This window comes from Salmo trutta, chromosome 14 (assembly GCF_901001165.1).
Source record: "Salmo trutta chromosome 14, fSalTru1.1, whole genome shotgun sequence".
Classification (NCBI taxonomy): domain Eukaryota; kingdom Metazoa; phylum Chordata; class Actinopteri; order Salmoniformes; family Salmonidae; genus Salmo; species Salmo trutta.
In genome coordinates this window covers 56,482,305-56,498,548 of record NC_042970.1, presented here as the reverse complement: position 1 = coordinate 56,498,548, position 16,244 = coordinate 56,482,305, and positions in this window count along the sequence as shown.

The window sequence follows — 16,244 nt, the reverse complement described above, 5'->3', positions numbered from 1 at the left end:
CAGGGAAGCAGTGGGTCCTTGCTTCCGTGACCATCACATCCCTAGTTAAGGAGCCCCTTATAACAACCACCACCACTGGAGGATGAGGAGGGGGTCGTTGTGAGCCTGTGGGACATATTCTGGGAGCTGCTCCAAGCAATGGCCGGCTTAGTAATCCAGGACCAGATTCAGAGGACCTTGCTCTTGGTGCTGTGGTGGAGTGGGAAGGACGGTGAGAACAGCGATGGACCTCGTCGGAGGGCCCCAGTGAAGTCAGAGAGCACAGTATAATGTAAAAAATTGGCGAGCCGCAGGTCTGGATGAGAGGGCAGAGGCAGGATACATTGGAATATTCTTCATTTCCTACCTTTAACTCGATTCCACTTTGCCTTTGATAGTGTAGAACATCGTTGGTGGGATTTGTTAATACGGAAAGTGGTCCAAGGTTGTATCCTCAGTAGCTACTGCAGAGTAGCCTAATCTCGTAGAGCACTCTGGATTATCCCCTCTGACGTTTAGAATTGTTACATCAAAAACAGCATGCAGTCTTGAAGTCTCTTTAGCCAGATTGAGATGTTATTTTAGGACCGTTCTCCTCTAGTAGGTCAATGATCTTTTGAGGCAACAAGTTGCTTACATTTTTCACAAATGTATAAATCAGTTTATTCTTCCTCTCACTATGCTGAACATATCACAAGTCTCACATTTTATGGCTTTACTGTCCATCTATGGATCCGACTCCAACAGAGTTGTCTGACATTCTTATACTCAGGTCAGAAACAGCTGTCCTGGCTACAAGAGCCAACCGTGATGTGAGAGAAGCTTTAACGGTGACAGCCAGGTAACCTAGCTAGCAGAGCTAGCCAGGGCAAGGCTGCTAATGCTAGCTCCAGAAGACCATAAAATCCAGAAAAAAACAGTGGGTTAAGAACAGCAGTAACACTGTGGTCCTGAAATAACACACTTAAAACAAATGTTTAAGTTATAACATGTTTAAGTGTCTTAGAAATATAAAAAGTATAGCAAAGTGTTGTTTTTCTAAACTTTAAAAACACTGAAGCGCTGTATTGCCACTGCAAATGTTCTGCTTCCTACTTAAACATTGTGAAAAAAATAGTTTCTTAGCAGTGAGAAATTTCTCTAGCAAGAATTTTGCTAGGACTGTCTGGGATTGGTCTGAGTATGGAGGAGAAAACAAAAAGTAGCTGTTATTGGCAGAGAGGTTTGGAACTCTTTCATATTGGTCTATTAACTAATTTACCACCTGGCAGGCCAAACCTCCATCACACCAAAACAGTCGGAAACTTCAGGCGGTCTTTTCAAACAGCTCTTACACTAAAAGTGTAATGAACACAAGGGGAGACAGAGCTGGTTTCAAGTGCAGGGCGCAGCAGGTGTTTATTTCAAAGGACCACAGGAATAGGTAGGTAACTGGATCCAGGCAGAAGGTCATACACAGGGGGTCCAAAAAATAGTACAGGCTGGGAAAAGGCTAGGAACATAGGCCGGGAGATCAGGCAATAGGTAGATAACACAAAATCCAATAGGCTAAAGTACAGGCAGCGAATAGGCAAAAACTATCATACACGGGAGAAGTGGCAACCCATCACTCCAAAAGACATGTCTCAAAACAAACAATACCTCACAGTGATGGGGTGCAAAGAACTGAACTAAATAGTGAGTGATAATAACATACAGGTGTGTCAACAGGTGATTAGAATTCAGGTGATTGGGATCTGGAGAGTGAGCTGCGTTCAGGGGATCTAGGTGTTTGAGAGTGTGGGCTGGAAAGTGAGCTGCGTTCAGGGGATCTACGTGTTTGAGGGTGTGAGTTGGAAGCAGACGTTACAAAAAGGGCATTATCATAATTTTCACAATTTCACAGGATTATTAGAACCTCATAGTGTGGAAATATTTTTTGACTGCACTTGGCCTTTAAACTTGGCACTCTCATTCAGCATATCAGGAAGGCTCAATGTACTAATTTAAGATTACATTTCATAGAATTTGTCCATATGAGCCAATGAATCAGTTGCATTTACTGCCACTGTCCTCCTGCTAAGTACTAATGCAAGGACACGGTTGATGTGAGCTGTTCTGTCGGTGTGATGTATGCTGATAACAAAACCTTTCAATATCTGCCCGCTGTCCTTGGGGATTCGACACAAGAGTGTTTGCTTTCAAATGAAAAGCATGGAAGGTGGGCGTCTCTAAGCCCCAATCCCACCTGATTCTTTCCCTCCTACCTATCATTTGCAGTGAGTACTTTCATAAATATTATATCCTGAAGTAATCCTCAAGGTACACCTACGGTTTTAATTATTAATTATTAAGACCCTCGAAATACAAGCCATTTATGGATTACACACACACACACACACACACACACACACACACACACACACACACACACACACACACACACACACACACACACACACACACACACACACACACACACACCACACACACAGAAGCATGCTGTGCAGCGATTATTTAATGTTTCTGTTTACATAGGGCTACTTATGTTCTTCAATTCAAGGCTTGTTTTTCCTCGGAGAATGGCCAGATTACTTGAACGGCCTCTCCAAAAGATAAGGTTGTTTTTGATAGCTTTTGCAAGCCTCTTTTCCCCAGCATAACCTCAATAACTGTTTATCTATGCTACCATCGTTCACATCCAAGACAAATTCATGCAGGTGTAGCCTGATACTGCAGCCACCATAGAGCTGCAAAATCAATTCATACATGAACAAAAACTATTATTTGATCTCTCACAGTCTGTATAAAAAAATAGCAAAGGATCACTTACTTTCCTGGTATTTTTGTGGTGAGAACTCATAGTCATTGGTAGAACATCCTTCAAATAACTTGCAGAAGGAAAATAAAGTAAGCAGAACACCATATAAACATGACAACATGGTGTTCTTATGTGTTACATCCTGACTGTCATACTGAACTGATTGAAGCTATTAACCTTACATCAAGGCATATCATTTCAACTCTCCACAGGTTCCCTGTCACGTCCTGACCAGCAGAGGGAGTAATTGTATTAGTATTTGGTCAGGACGTGGCAGAAGGGTATTTGTTTTGTATGGTTTAGGTTGAGTGTGAATATTGTAGGGGTGTTTGATTTATTATTTCCGGGTTTTGGTTTATGTTCTATGTTTTGTATTTCTAGGTTAATTCTCGTTCTTTGTATTTCTATGTCTAGGTAATTGGGTGTTGGACTCTCAATTGGAGGCAGGTGTTTTTATTTGCCTCTGATTCAGAGTCCTATATATAGGTATGTGTTTTGTTTGTAGTTTGTGGGTAGTTGTATTTCACACTGCTGTGAGTATTAGCCTGTGAAACTGTCGTTCTTGTTTTTCTGTGTTCACATTTATTTAATAAAATATAATGATGAACATGCAACCCGCTGCGCCTTGGTCCTCTACCCAACGACAAACGTTACATTCCCTTAATACGTCAAAATATTATAATGCCTTTATCCCCTGCAGGTATTGTGTTTAGCACCAGTGTTTTCCACTTTTAACCGGCAATAAAAACAGCAGCAGACAAGGCCTGTTCTCCGACAGGAAGCAAAGCAGTTGTGGGACCTCCAACCACGTCAATTCAACAGCCATCTTCATATTAATAGCGACAGCAGGGGAAATACAGAACTCTCACAGCACAGTTTAATGTTTCAGATAGAAATGGGCGGTGCAGAGGGAACGAACACCTTTTTACAAAGGACCCGAGATCTCATCTGGGGGTTCTTGTTTATTTTTGTGCTCTTGATCAACGTCAGTCAGTCAGTCCCTGTGGGGAGAACAGCACCACGTACGGAGTGTGTGTGTAGCCTTCGCTCGGGCTACGAGAAATCACACAGGGGAAGGCGAAACGTGTGCACTGAGGTGTGTTTTTTCTTGGTTACTACCTACATGAGAATGCTATTCATTGACTACAGCTCAGCGTTCAACACCATAGTGGCCTCAAAGCTCATCACAAAAGCTAAGGACCCTGGGACTAAACACCTCCCTCTGCAACTGGATCCTGGACTTCCTGACGGGACATCCCCAGGTGGTAAGGGTAGGTAACAACACATCTGCCATCCTGATCCTCAACATGGGGGTCCCTCAGGGGTGCGTGCTCAGTCCCCTCCTGTACTCCCTGTTCACCCATGACTGCATGGCCAAGCACGACTTCAACAACATCATTACATTTGACGATGACACAACAGTGGTAGGCCTGATCACCGACAATGATGAGACAGCCTATAGGGAGGACAGTGTGGTGCCAGGATAACAACCTCTCCCTCAAAGTGATCAAGACAAAGGGGATGATCGTGGACTCTAGGAAAGAAGGGCCGAGCACGCCCCCATTCTCATCGACGGGGCTGTATTAGAGCAGGTTGAAAGCTTCAAGTTGCTTGGTGTCCACATCACCAACGAACTATCATGATCCAAACACACCAAGACAGTCATGAAAAGGGCACGACAATGCCTATTCCCCCTCAGGAGACTGAAAAGATTTGGCATGAGTCCCCAGAATCTCAAAAACTTCTACAGCTGCACCATTGAGAGCATCCTGACTGGTTGCATCACCGCCTGGTATGGCAACTGCTCGGCCTCTGACCACAAGGCACTGCAGAGGGTAGTGCGTACTGCCCAGTACATCACTGGGGCCAAGCTTCCTGCCATCCAGGACCTCTATACCAGAGGAAGGCCCTAAAAATTGCCAAAGACTCCAGCCATCCTAGTCATAGATTGTTCTCTCTGCTACCGCATGGCAAGCGGTACCAGAGCGCTAGGTCTAGGTCCAAAAGGCTTCTTCCCCCAAGCCATAAGACTCCTGAACAGCTAATCAAATGGCTACCCTGACTATTTGCATTACCCCCTCCCCCCATTTTTACACTGCTGCTACTCTCTATTTATTATATATGCATAGTCAACTTTACCTCTATCTACATGTACATATTATCTCAAGTACCTCGACTAACCTGTGCCTCCGCACATTAACTCTGTACCGGTACCCCCTTTATATAGCCTCGTTACTGTTATTTTATTGTTGCTCTTTAATAACTTGTTATTTTTCTATTTTCTTATTTTTTACTTCAGTTTATTTTAGTAAATACTTTCTTAACACTTATTTTTCTTAAAACTGCATTGTTGGTTAAGGGCATCCTTAAGTAAGCATTTCACTGTAAGGTTGTATTTGGCGCATGTGACAAATATCATTTGATTTTGATTTAATACATTCTTCCCATTCAGCTTCCTATACATTATTCCCCCTCAGCTTCCTATACCATTTTTATAATGACCTGTGAACTAGGGAAAGAGAAACAGATGCACCTGTTCATTCGGATGAGTCCGGTTGAGCTGTCTGATGACAAATGAAGATGTGATCTGTTCAAACATGTTCAGTTAAGATTCTGACAGCCTATGTCAAGTATTTCAGAAACAAACATGACTGAAAATTGTGATTTCTAAGGCATAAAGTACGTTATTACTCAACCCGCAATTCTCAACATCGTGTTTTATTCTGCCGGGCTCTAAATTGTTATATTCACTGTAGAAAACAAACCTGGGATGCTGTCAAGATACACAATTTCAGCAGCATGGAAACCACAATTCAGTTGTTGTTCAGCCGGGTAATGCTGTTGCCTTTCACGTGGGGTCATAGGACAAGCTGTTGTTGTATACACCTGTTTGTCTCTCACCTATTCATCGCCTTGTTCTTCAGCGGTCCTCGAAATTGGCTTCCATCTAAATGCCAATTGAAAGGAGAGTTCACACCTCTGCTCTGAGTGACTTCCCCAGTGATTTATGCCTCCCCAGAGAAGCGTGATAAGGGGCTTATGTCCAGCTATCTGCGCCAGCCAGGCCCCTAAACAATCATTCAGGATGCCTAAGAACATAATGTATTCAATGCTCGGTGACTGATGTATAGACATATTATCTCCTGCTGCTGGCTTTAGATAGTGGTTGACAAACAGTCCTCCTGTGGGGGAAATGTGAAATATATCACCTGTGGTAAAGATAATTCCCTGTGGGATGAGATTTGATTATCCTCTTTGTGAGGTGTAATGCCCACCAGATAACAGAATTAGGGGAAATGGTGGATAGGGACCTATATGGACACTTCGGCACCATCATCAGCCATGATGATCGGTGTTGTCACATCGGGGCGATTGCAGTCATAGTCTTGAGCGACGAGTTGTCTTTCAAACGTATGGTGGTAAACAAAAGCTGTGGCAGGGATATAGTGATGGATGTGTTGATAAATAAGTTGGCTGCTGTCACTCTAGGGTTGCGTTCTGAAGGCGCCAACGGAAAACCCTCAGTAAACTAGGGTCATGTTTAGGTAGCAAAAAACAAGGCAAGTTCAAGTTCATGTTAATTTATTTCATTGACATGGCAGAATATAATTTTTTTAAATGTTTTTTCATCAAAAACAAAGGCAACACTTTACTGTAGGAGTCCTTATGAATGCATTCATGAAGCCTTTATAACAGCTATATAACACATAACATTTGTCATATAAGTAGTTTTGGTCCCGCTTAAATGATGTGCAGCTTATAAAGGCTTCATAAAGCCTTCATAAACACCACATCAATGTGTTACACATCATCTAGAACTGTATGTCAAGCTTTATAAAGGGTTCATAAGTGTGGCATACATTAAGTGTGACATAACCACCAATGTCAAATGTGACATAACCCACTATTCAAATATGACATCAACCTGTGCTTTATAAAGGGTGGCATAAGCACTGCTTAATAAATGCATTATAAACCATATTAAATTGAGGCGTCACAAAGCATTAATAACCCTGTCATGCATCTTGGTAGAGCATTGCAATGCCAGGATATTGGGTTCAATTTCCGTGACCATCCATACATAAAAATGTATTCACGCATGAATGTAAGTTGCTTTGGACAAAAGCGTCTGCTAAATTTGAAATATTATATTTCACTAAAACATTTCTAGGATGGCCCAACCTCTTTCCTTCTTGGGTGCATAGACAATATTGGACCTGATCTCAACTTCCCCCAAAATGCTGTGCTGCAGGTTGACACACAATCATGCAAAAAACGTTGGTAGGGCCTTTCAGGTTTCGGATTTCCCCATTTTCTTCTTGTTTACCCCAGTTTTTTCAAACTTTTTTAATAGAAAAACAATTTTCTGTGTTCACAACAATGCTCAATCTAGAAAAAAAAAAAGAAACGCACACCTATTAAGGCGAGGTGCTGGCTAGCGGAGTAGAAAACTTGAAAATAAGGGAGAGCCGCACACTCTAGGAGCTCAGATGCAAAAATGTAATATCCAACGTTTTGACAGCCAAGCTGTCTTCATCAGGGTATCATCACAAACACTGCGAGATGACTCGTTTATATAGTGTCAGAAGACACACAGGTGTCTGTAATCATGGCCAAATGTGGCCTAATATCATTGGTTAACTCTGAAATATAAAAATGGCATACAAAGAACATACAAAAGAACAAATGGATAGCATACGATCATAGATACATTTTAGACTACACAAGCTTACAAACAATTACAAGAATGGCTTCAAATCAAAGTCTACATTGAGACCGAAGGGAGCAAGGGTCTTTAAATTAAAGATCCAGGCAGCCTCTCGTTTTAACAATAAATTATCAAGGTCACCCCCTCTCCTAGTGAGAGTGACATGTTCGATGCCAATATAACGCAGATACGAAATCGAGTGGTTTGCTTTCATAAAGTGGGCCGCAACTGGGTAAGTCAAGTTTTTGCACCTAATGGTGCTACGATGCTCTGAGATACGTACTTTTAATTCACGCTTTGTTTTACCCACATAATTTTTACCACAAGGACAAGTTATAAGATAAATAACTGCCTTGGTGGAGCAGGTGATAACACCTTTGATTGGGATCGATTTCCCTGTTTGTGGGTGTTTGAAGGATTTACATTTATAAGTGCCATTGCATTGAGCACAGCCATTACACTTGTAATTTCCATCCAGTAGAGGCGCAAATAGACGTTGTTCAGGAATATCTTGGGGTGGTAAATCAGAGTGTACCCATTGGTCTCTGAGATTTCTGCCCAGCGAGAATACGACCAAGGGAAGGTCCGAAAACACATTACCGAGACTATCATCGGATTTTAGAATGTGCCAATGTTAGAGAACGATTCCCTTAATTTGTTCAGAGCGCTTTGAATAGCAGGTAGTTAGAACGCAAGAATGCGTCTTTTTGCGAGACTGACCTTGAAAAAGGTCATGTCTCGTTTTGTTTTGAATTTTCTCAATGGCAATATTAATCTGATCATTTTTGTACCCCCTCTCCTTGAACTTTCTGTGCGTCTCAGCCATATTTCTGTCGAAATCTGATTGTTTTTTACAAATTCTTTTGATTCGACAGAATTGGCTGTAGGGCAAACTATTTTTCAAGGGAACTGGGTGACAACTATCAGCCCTCAACAAACTGTTACGATCAGTAGGTTTCCTGTAAAGATCAGTATATAGAACATTCTTTTCACACAAGATCAAAAGATCAAGAAAACTGATTTGAGTTAAGAAAAGCATGGAATGCCTGGAGCTGTTCTGCATCACCCCTCCATAGAACAAAAATATCATCAATATACCGTTTCCAAATAATGATGTTAGGCAAGAAAACATTTTTGAGAGGGTTGAAAATGGACTGTTTCTCCATGTAACCCACATACAAATTAGCATAGTTAGGAGCCATGGGGGATCCCATAGCAGTCACAACAATGCTCAAACCACATCAGGGTCTGACTTTTGAAGTCTGGGAATAACCTTGGCAACTTTATTTTTAAGTGTAGTTGCCCTTTAAATCAGTGAGACTGCCCGGCACTGTTGTTTCGTTGGCAGGTTTCTGTAGTGCAGTACGTGCACGTGATGTGATTTGGACTCCAATGGAATGGGTGGAGTGACAGTCCAGCAGCAATCCGTATTATTCAGAGCCCTATGAAATGACACCATATATACATTTTACAGACCTCCTGAGTACAGTGCTTTTACTGCAGCACCCAGAATAGTTCTTGCTCTAAGCCAATACAGTATCTATTCCATATACAGTGATAGAGTTCAGTGTGTCAAATCGGAGGGCCTGTTGTCCGGACCTCTGGCAGTCTCTATGGGTGTGCCACAGGGTTCAATTCTCGGGCAGACTCTCTTCTCTGTATACATCAATGATGTTGCGCTTGCTGCTGGTGATTCTCTGATCCACCTCTACGCAGATGACACCATTCTGTATACTTCTGGCCCCTCTTTGGACACTGTGTTAACTAACCTCCAGATGAGCTTCAATGCCACACAACTCTCCTTCCGTGGCCTCCAACTGCTTAAACGCAAGTAAAACTAAATGCATGCTATTCAATTGATCACTGCCCGCACCTGCTCGCCCGTCCAGCATCACTACTCTGGACGGCTCTGACTTAGAATACGTGGACAACTACAAATACCTGGGTGTCTGGTTAGACTGTAAACTCTCCTTCCAGACTCACATTAAGCATCTCCAATCCAAAATTAAATCTAGAATTGGCTTCCTATATCGCAACAAAGCATCCTTCACTCATGCTGCCAAACATACCCTCGTAAAACTGACCATCCTACCGATCCTCGACTTCGGTGATGTCATCTATAAAATAGCCTCCAACACTCTACTCAACAAACTGGATGCAGTCTATCACAGTGCCATCCGTTTTGTCACCAAAGCTCCATACACTACCCACCATTGCGACATGTACGCTCTCGGTGGTTGGCCCTCGCTTCATACTCGTCGCCAAACCCACTGGCTACAGGTTATCTACAAGTATCTGCTAAGTAAAGCCCCGCCTTATCTCAGCTCAGTGATCACCATAGCAGCACCCACTCATAGCACTCGCTCCAGCAGGTATATCTCACTGGTCACCCCCAAAGCCAATTCCTCATTTGGTCGTCTTTCCTTCCAGTTCTCTGCTGCCAATGACTGGAACGAACTGCAAAAATCTCTGAAGCTGGAGACTCATATCTCCCTCACTAGCTTTAAGCACCAGCTGTCAGAGCAGCTCACAGATCACTGCACCTGTACATAGCCCATCTGTAAACAGCCCATCTATCTACCTACCTCATCCCCATACTGTATTTATTTATTTATCTTGCTCCTTTGCACCCCAGTATCTCTACTTGCACATTCATCTTCTGCACATCTACCATTCCAGTGTTTAATTGCTATATTGTAATTACTTCGCCACCATGGCCTATTTATTGCCTTAACTTACCTCATTTGCACTCACTATATATAGACTTTTTGTTTTCTTTTGTTCGACTGTATTATTGACTGTATGTTTTGTTTATTCCATGTGTAACTCTGTGTTGTTGTATGTGTCGAATTCCTATGCTTTATCTTGGCCAGGTCGCAGTTGCAAATGAGAACTTGTTCTCAACTAGCCTACCTGGTTAAATAAAGGTGAAATAAAATAAAATAAAACAGTGATTCACAATTTTTTTTTAAACCCAAATGTAATGCAAATGTCACTTAAATATGAACAAATATAAATCATTGTTAATGTTCAGACAACAAAATGTCATATATCATGAATGGTTATTGACACTTTTCTACTATTACATGAGAGACATTTAAAATAATATATAAAAATATTTGATGACACGGAAGTACTTTTTTGTGTTGACGAGAGGCTAATCATGTGACGAGTTCGCGAATCAAAATTCCCACTTGTGCTGCCACTGGACAGCAAAAAAACAAGTAAGTTATGTATTGAAATTAAAATTAGTTTGTAGTGGTTAAGTGTTCAGTTAGATTACATACTGTAGCTACCTCAATTGGTATTTCAAATAAGTTTGCTGACTTAACAGCAATCGCTAGCTAGCCGACTTAGCTAAATACAAATCCCCCTAGATACAGCCACGTCGTAAGATTTGTAAATGAAAGAGGAATATAATAATACGAATTGAATGGAGTTTACCATCTTCCCATTTAGAGTTTCTGGCACAGCACAGAAATGCCCTTATCCAGATGGTGGGACCAAGGCATTTCCTAACAGACTTGCTAACTTTATCAAAAATAAAGGAGGACCAAGGCACTCTTCATATTGTAGCGACCCGCACAGACAGTTGTGGGTTATGTGTTAGGCTATTAGTGGGTTGTGTCGTACTCATCAGTGTTCGCGGGGTCATGCCAATCAACCTGCTATCTGCCAATCACGGGAATGCCTGGAATGTTCTGATACCGGGCAGCCTGGTGGTTGGCGAAGTGGCGTGAAGGGGGGTTGGGCAGGGGGATGGAGCATTGGAAGTTAAGACCGGGTTTAGCCATTGTTCTCTCTTACGTCTGGGCTTCACGAGAGAAGATCACGGTTGGTTTGTAGTGTACCTTTCATTTATTTGGCGTGGGCTACGGCCAAACAGTAGCCTGTGTTAAGTTGGGTTAATAAACCGTCCATTCGTTAACTCCATCCTCTGTCTGCACAATTGTTCCTTCATGATATAGTCAGGTCATTACAATATAATTAATTAAAATGGCTTTATTTGTATGGCATGTTCAATAGAAACAAAGTTTTAAAAATCTGACGCGTTTCGGCCTGCATGGTCTTTGTCAGGGAGTACAAAGAAATTATAATACAATGTCCTCTTTAGAACAGCTTCTCGCAATCAGCCCTAATTAGAAGAGGGAGTGGTTACAAAATAGATTCGACAACACCTAGTAAGCAATACTTTACACATTAAAGTGAAATACTGTAAATGTTTACTCCATGCTAGAAGCATCAGAACGCTTAGAAGGTCGTTCTAACCTTAAATATTACTGGGCAAAGTGCCAAGAAAAGAAAAGCAATCTATTCCATAGTACACTAGAACACAGCAACAGTAAACATAGACGAGGGCAATAGAGCAACATGTCCACTAAATAACAGCAAATGGTCTTATCACGACCATACAGAAAAGGCGAGAAATCCATATCTTAATTTAGACCAGGGTACTTAGTGGCCTGTAGTTTGTAAATCCCAAAACTTTCCCTTTGGTTTAGCTGTTTAAGTCGGTCCCCTTTTCTATTTGAGGCCGGAACATGATTAATACCCATAGCTTGTAGGGAGGCAGGGTTGCCATGGTGTAAGGACTTGTAGTGCCTTGCCATGGGGTAGTCATCATTGCCTACCCGTATGGCGTACTTGTGTTCCACTAAGCGGTCTTGAAGGTGTTTCTTTGTCCGTCCAATGTAGAACACCTTGCACTGTGGACATTCCAATCTGTAGATGACATGAGTGGTTTTGCAGTTAACTTTTTATGGATAGGGGGCAGTATTTTCACGGCCGGATAAAAAACGTACCCGATTTAATCTGATTATTACTCCTGCCCAGAAACTAGAATATGCATATAATTATTAGCTTTGGATAGAAAACACTCCAAAGGTTCTAAAACTGTTTGAATGGTGTCTCTGAGTATAACAGAACTCATTTGGCAGGCCAAAACCTGAGAAGATTCCAAACAGGAAGCGCCCTCTCTGACCATTTCTTGGCCTTCTTGATCATCTCTATCCAAAACAGGGGATCTCTGCTGTAACGTGACATTTTCTAACGCTCCCATAGGCTCTCAGAAGGCGCCAGAACATTGAATGATGACTTTGCAGGCCATGGCTGAAAAACAGTAGCGCATTTGGATAGTGCTCGATCTGAGAACAATGAGACTGGGGGCGCGTGCACGAGCCGACTCCATGTTTTTATTTTTTCGTCTTTGAACGAAAACAGGGTTTCCCGGTCGGAATATTATCGCTTTTTTCCGAGAAAAATCGCATAAAAATGTATTTTAAACAGCGTTTGACATGCTTCGAAGTACGGTAATGGAATATTTTTAATTTTTTTGTCACGAAACGCGCCGGGCGCGTCACCCTTCGGATAGTGTCTTGAACGCACGAACAAAACGCCGCTATTTGGATATAACTATGGATTATTTGGAACCAAACCAACATTTGTTATTGAAGTAGAAGTCCTGGGAGTGCATTCTGACGAAGAACAGCAAAGGTAATCCAATTTTTCTTATAGTAAATCTGAGTTTGGTGAGGGCCAAACTTGGTGGGTGTCAAAATAGCTAGCCCGTGATGGCGAGCTATCTACACAGAATATTGCAAAATGTGCTTTCACCGAAAAGCTATTTTAAAATCGGACACCGCGATTGCATAAAGGAGTTCTGTATCTATAATTCTTAAAATAATTGTTGTTTTTTGTGAACGTTTATCGTGAGTAATTTAGTAAATTCACCGGAAGTGTTCGGTGGGAATGCTAGTTCTGAACATCACATGCTAATGTAAAAAGCTGGTTTTTGATATAAATATGAACTTGATTGAACAAAACATGCATGTATTGTATAACAAAATGTCCTAGGAGTGTCATCTGATGAAGATCATCAAAGGTTAGTGCTGCATTTAGCTGTGGTTTTGTTTTTTGTGACATTATATGCTAGCTTGAAAAATGGGTGTCTGATTATTTCTGGCTGGGTACTCTGCTGACATAATCTAATGTTTTGCTTTAGCTGTAAAGCCTTTTTGAAATCGGACAGTGTGGTTAGATAAAGGAGAGTCTTGTCTTTAAAATTGTGTAAAATAGTCATATGTTTGAAAATTTTAAGTTTTCGGATTTTCGAGGACTTTGTATTTCGCGCCACGCCCATCATTGGATATTGGAGCAGGTGTTTCGCTAGCGGAACGTCTAGATGTAAGAGGTTAATGAAATGCTTGATGTGATACTCCATTTCAGAAGCTGTGTCAACAAAATACTTTTTCTGTGCAATATTTCTGCAATGGTTGCACTGGTTGCATTTAAAAGAGCCCTTTGGTTTGTGGTCTAGCCAAGTTTTTTGAGTCACCAGGAAGATAGCTGTGGGTTAATTTGTCATTTAGGGTAGAACATCTCTTAAAGCTTATGACTGGTGTCTCTGGGAAGACTAGGCGTAGTAGTGTATCGCTTTGGATGATTCCCTAATTATTTTTAATTATTATTTTAATGTTCTCTGCTTCAATGCTGTATTTTGTAACAAAGTACACTCTCTCTGATGTATCACAAGGCACTCCCCTTCGCAACAAGTTCTCTCTGTCAAGTCGTCTGGCCCTTATACCTGCATCTTTCAGGACCTGAGCGCTGTAGCCCCGATTCAAGAAGCGAATCTCCAATTCAGCAGATTTGTGTGCAAACAACCTTTGTCTTTTTTACTGATGTCAAGGTCCAAAAAAGGAATGTTATCCTTGCTGTACTCCGTAGTTAGTTTGACGTTAGGGTTAATGCTGTTAAGGTATTGGTGGAAGGAAATAAGTTCATCTTCTGAGCCAGACCAGAACAGGCAAACATCAATATAGCGTCCCCACCATATAATCCGGTCAAAGAACTGGTTATTAGAAGAATCCAAAATGAAATAATTTTCCCATTTACCCAAGAACAAACCAGCGTAGGAAGGGCTGTAGCAAGCTTCCATGGCACATCCTTTGACTTGTTTAAAAATACGGTCCTGAAAGACAAAGATGTTATTATTAAGAGTCCATTCAGTCAGTGAGACAATGAATTCTGTAGGAGGCATCTAAGTCTCAGGCCGGTTACTCAAGAAATGGTCCATAGCTGCAAATCCTTGTTCATGTTCAATGGTGGTGTATAGAGACTCCACATCCATGGTGACTAAAAGGGAAGCTGTACCTATATTGTTCAATTCCTTCATTTTGTTAAACACATCTGTGGTATCTTGAAGATATGCTGTGAATGACGGCAGAAAAGGCTTAATAAAGTAATCAATGTACTTAGAGATGGGTTCTGTCAGACTTTCATTACCACTAATGACTGGTTTGCCTGGGGGGTTTTCAAGATTCTTATGGACTTGGAAGAAGATAAAAAGAAGCCATACGCGGACTGCCATTAAAAATAAATTTGAATTCAATGTCTGAAATGTAGCCATTCTCCTTAGCCTCTGTGAGGATCCCTTTCAATTCAGTTTTTAGGTCCTCTGTAGGGTTGAAGGTAAGAGATTGGTATAATTCATCATTGTCTAATTGATGGTAGGTTTCTGTCAAATATTTGTCTTTACTCCACACTACTGTAGCACCACCTTTGTTTGTTTTTTTAACCACCATTTTTGGACAATGATTGAACTGCATCCCTCTCTGTCTTAGAAAGATTACGTTGTGTTTGGGTAAACCCTGGAGAATCTATTTACCCTTAAATAGATTCTCCACATCAAAATTCACCATCTTGGCAAATGTATTTAGTCTGGCATTCTGGACAATGGGACAAAAGGTGGACTTGGGCTTAAAAGGTGTTTTTGAGGGCACAGAATCTTCCTGACCTGAGACACTGGTGTCTGTAGTTGGAGAGATGTTTTGCTTGTACCAGGCCTTCAGATGTAGAAACAAAATAGGTCAGTCTTTGTATTGAATTCATTAGTTGAGTATGGGGGGGGCAAAGGCAGTCCTTCAGACAAGACCCTTACACAATCATCAGAAAGGGGTTCTCCAGAAATGTTGATCACAGCCTTGTTCTCGTCCTGCTCTGTGTGGTTGGATAGTCTTGATTTCTTCCTCCCAGTCCGTGTTGGCCTCTTCTGCGTCTTCTCCCTCTCTTGTTGAGGAACCTGCGTGACTCCTCTTCCTGGTCTAAAAAATCTTGGGAGGAGCTGGCCTCTGAGTGTCTGGGGTGATTCTCATCGTCACTGTTCGTGAAGTTGAAAGAAACAGATCTAGGCTTCCTCCTCTGCAAATATGATTCTGAATTCTTGCGGGTTGGTTTTCTCCAGGCAAAGATCTTGCCATCTCTATAGTCTACTTCATCTCTTCAACGTTTTCTTAGCTTGTCTTCAATGTCAGAGTGAATGTGTCTATTTTCTCTTTCAAGATCTCATCACATTGTGCTTTGTTAAGATTGTCACAGTGTTCTGTGATTTTCCTTTTTACTTCAATTTCTGTTTGTACTACTTGTCTGTCCTTTTTAGATTCTTCTATTAGAAATAGCATTAGGTCAATAGCCTCCCATTTATCTCTAAATTCAGTTTTACCTTGTGCTCCATTAGCTGTAAACTTCATAATACGGAGTCCTCTGGGGATTAGGCCTTTCCTCCAATAGTCAGACAAGGTGATAGAATTGAGGTCAAGTTTGGTGTCTTTCTCCATAAGGTGTTGCAAGTCTCTGTAAGCCTTGTTTAACTTCTTAAGGATTCTTGCGGACAACTTCTGGTGAAATTGCACAGCACAAAATTCAAATGACAGAAATAGTAATATTTAACATTCATGAAAATACAAGTGTCATACATCA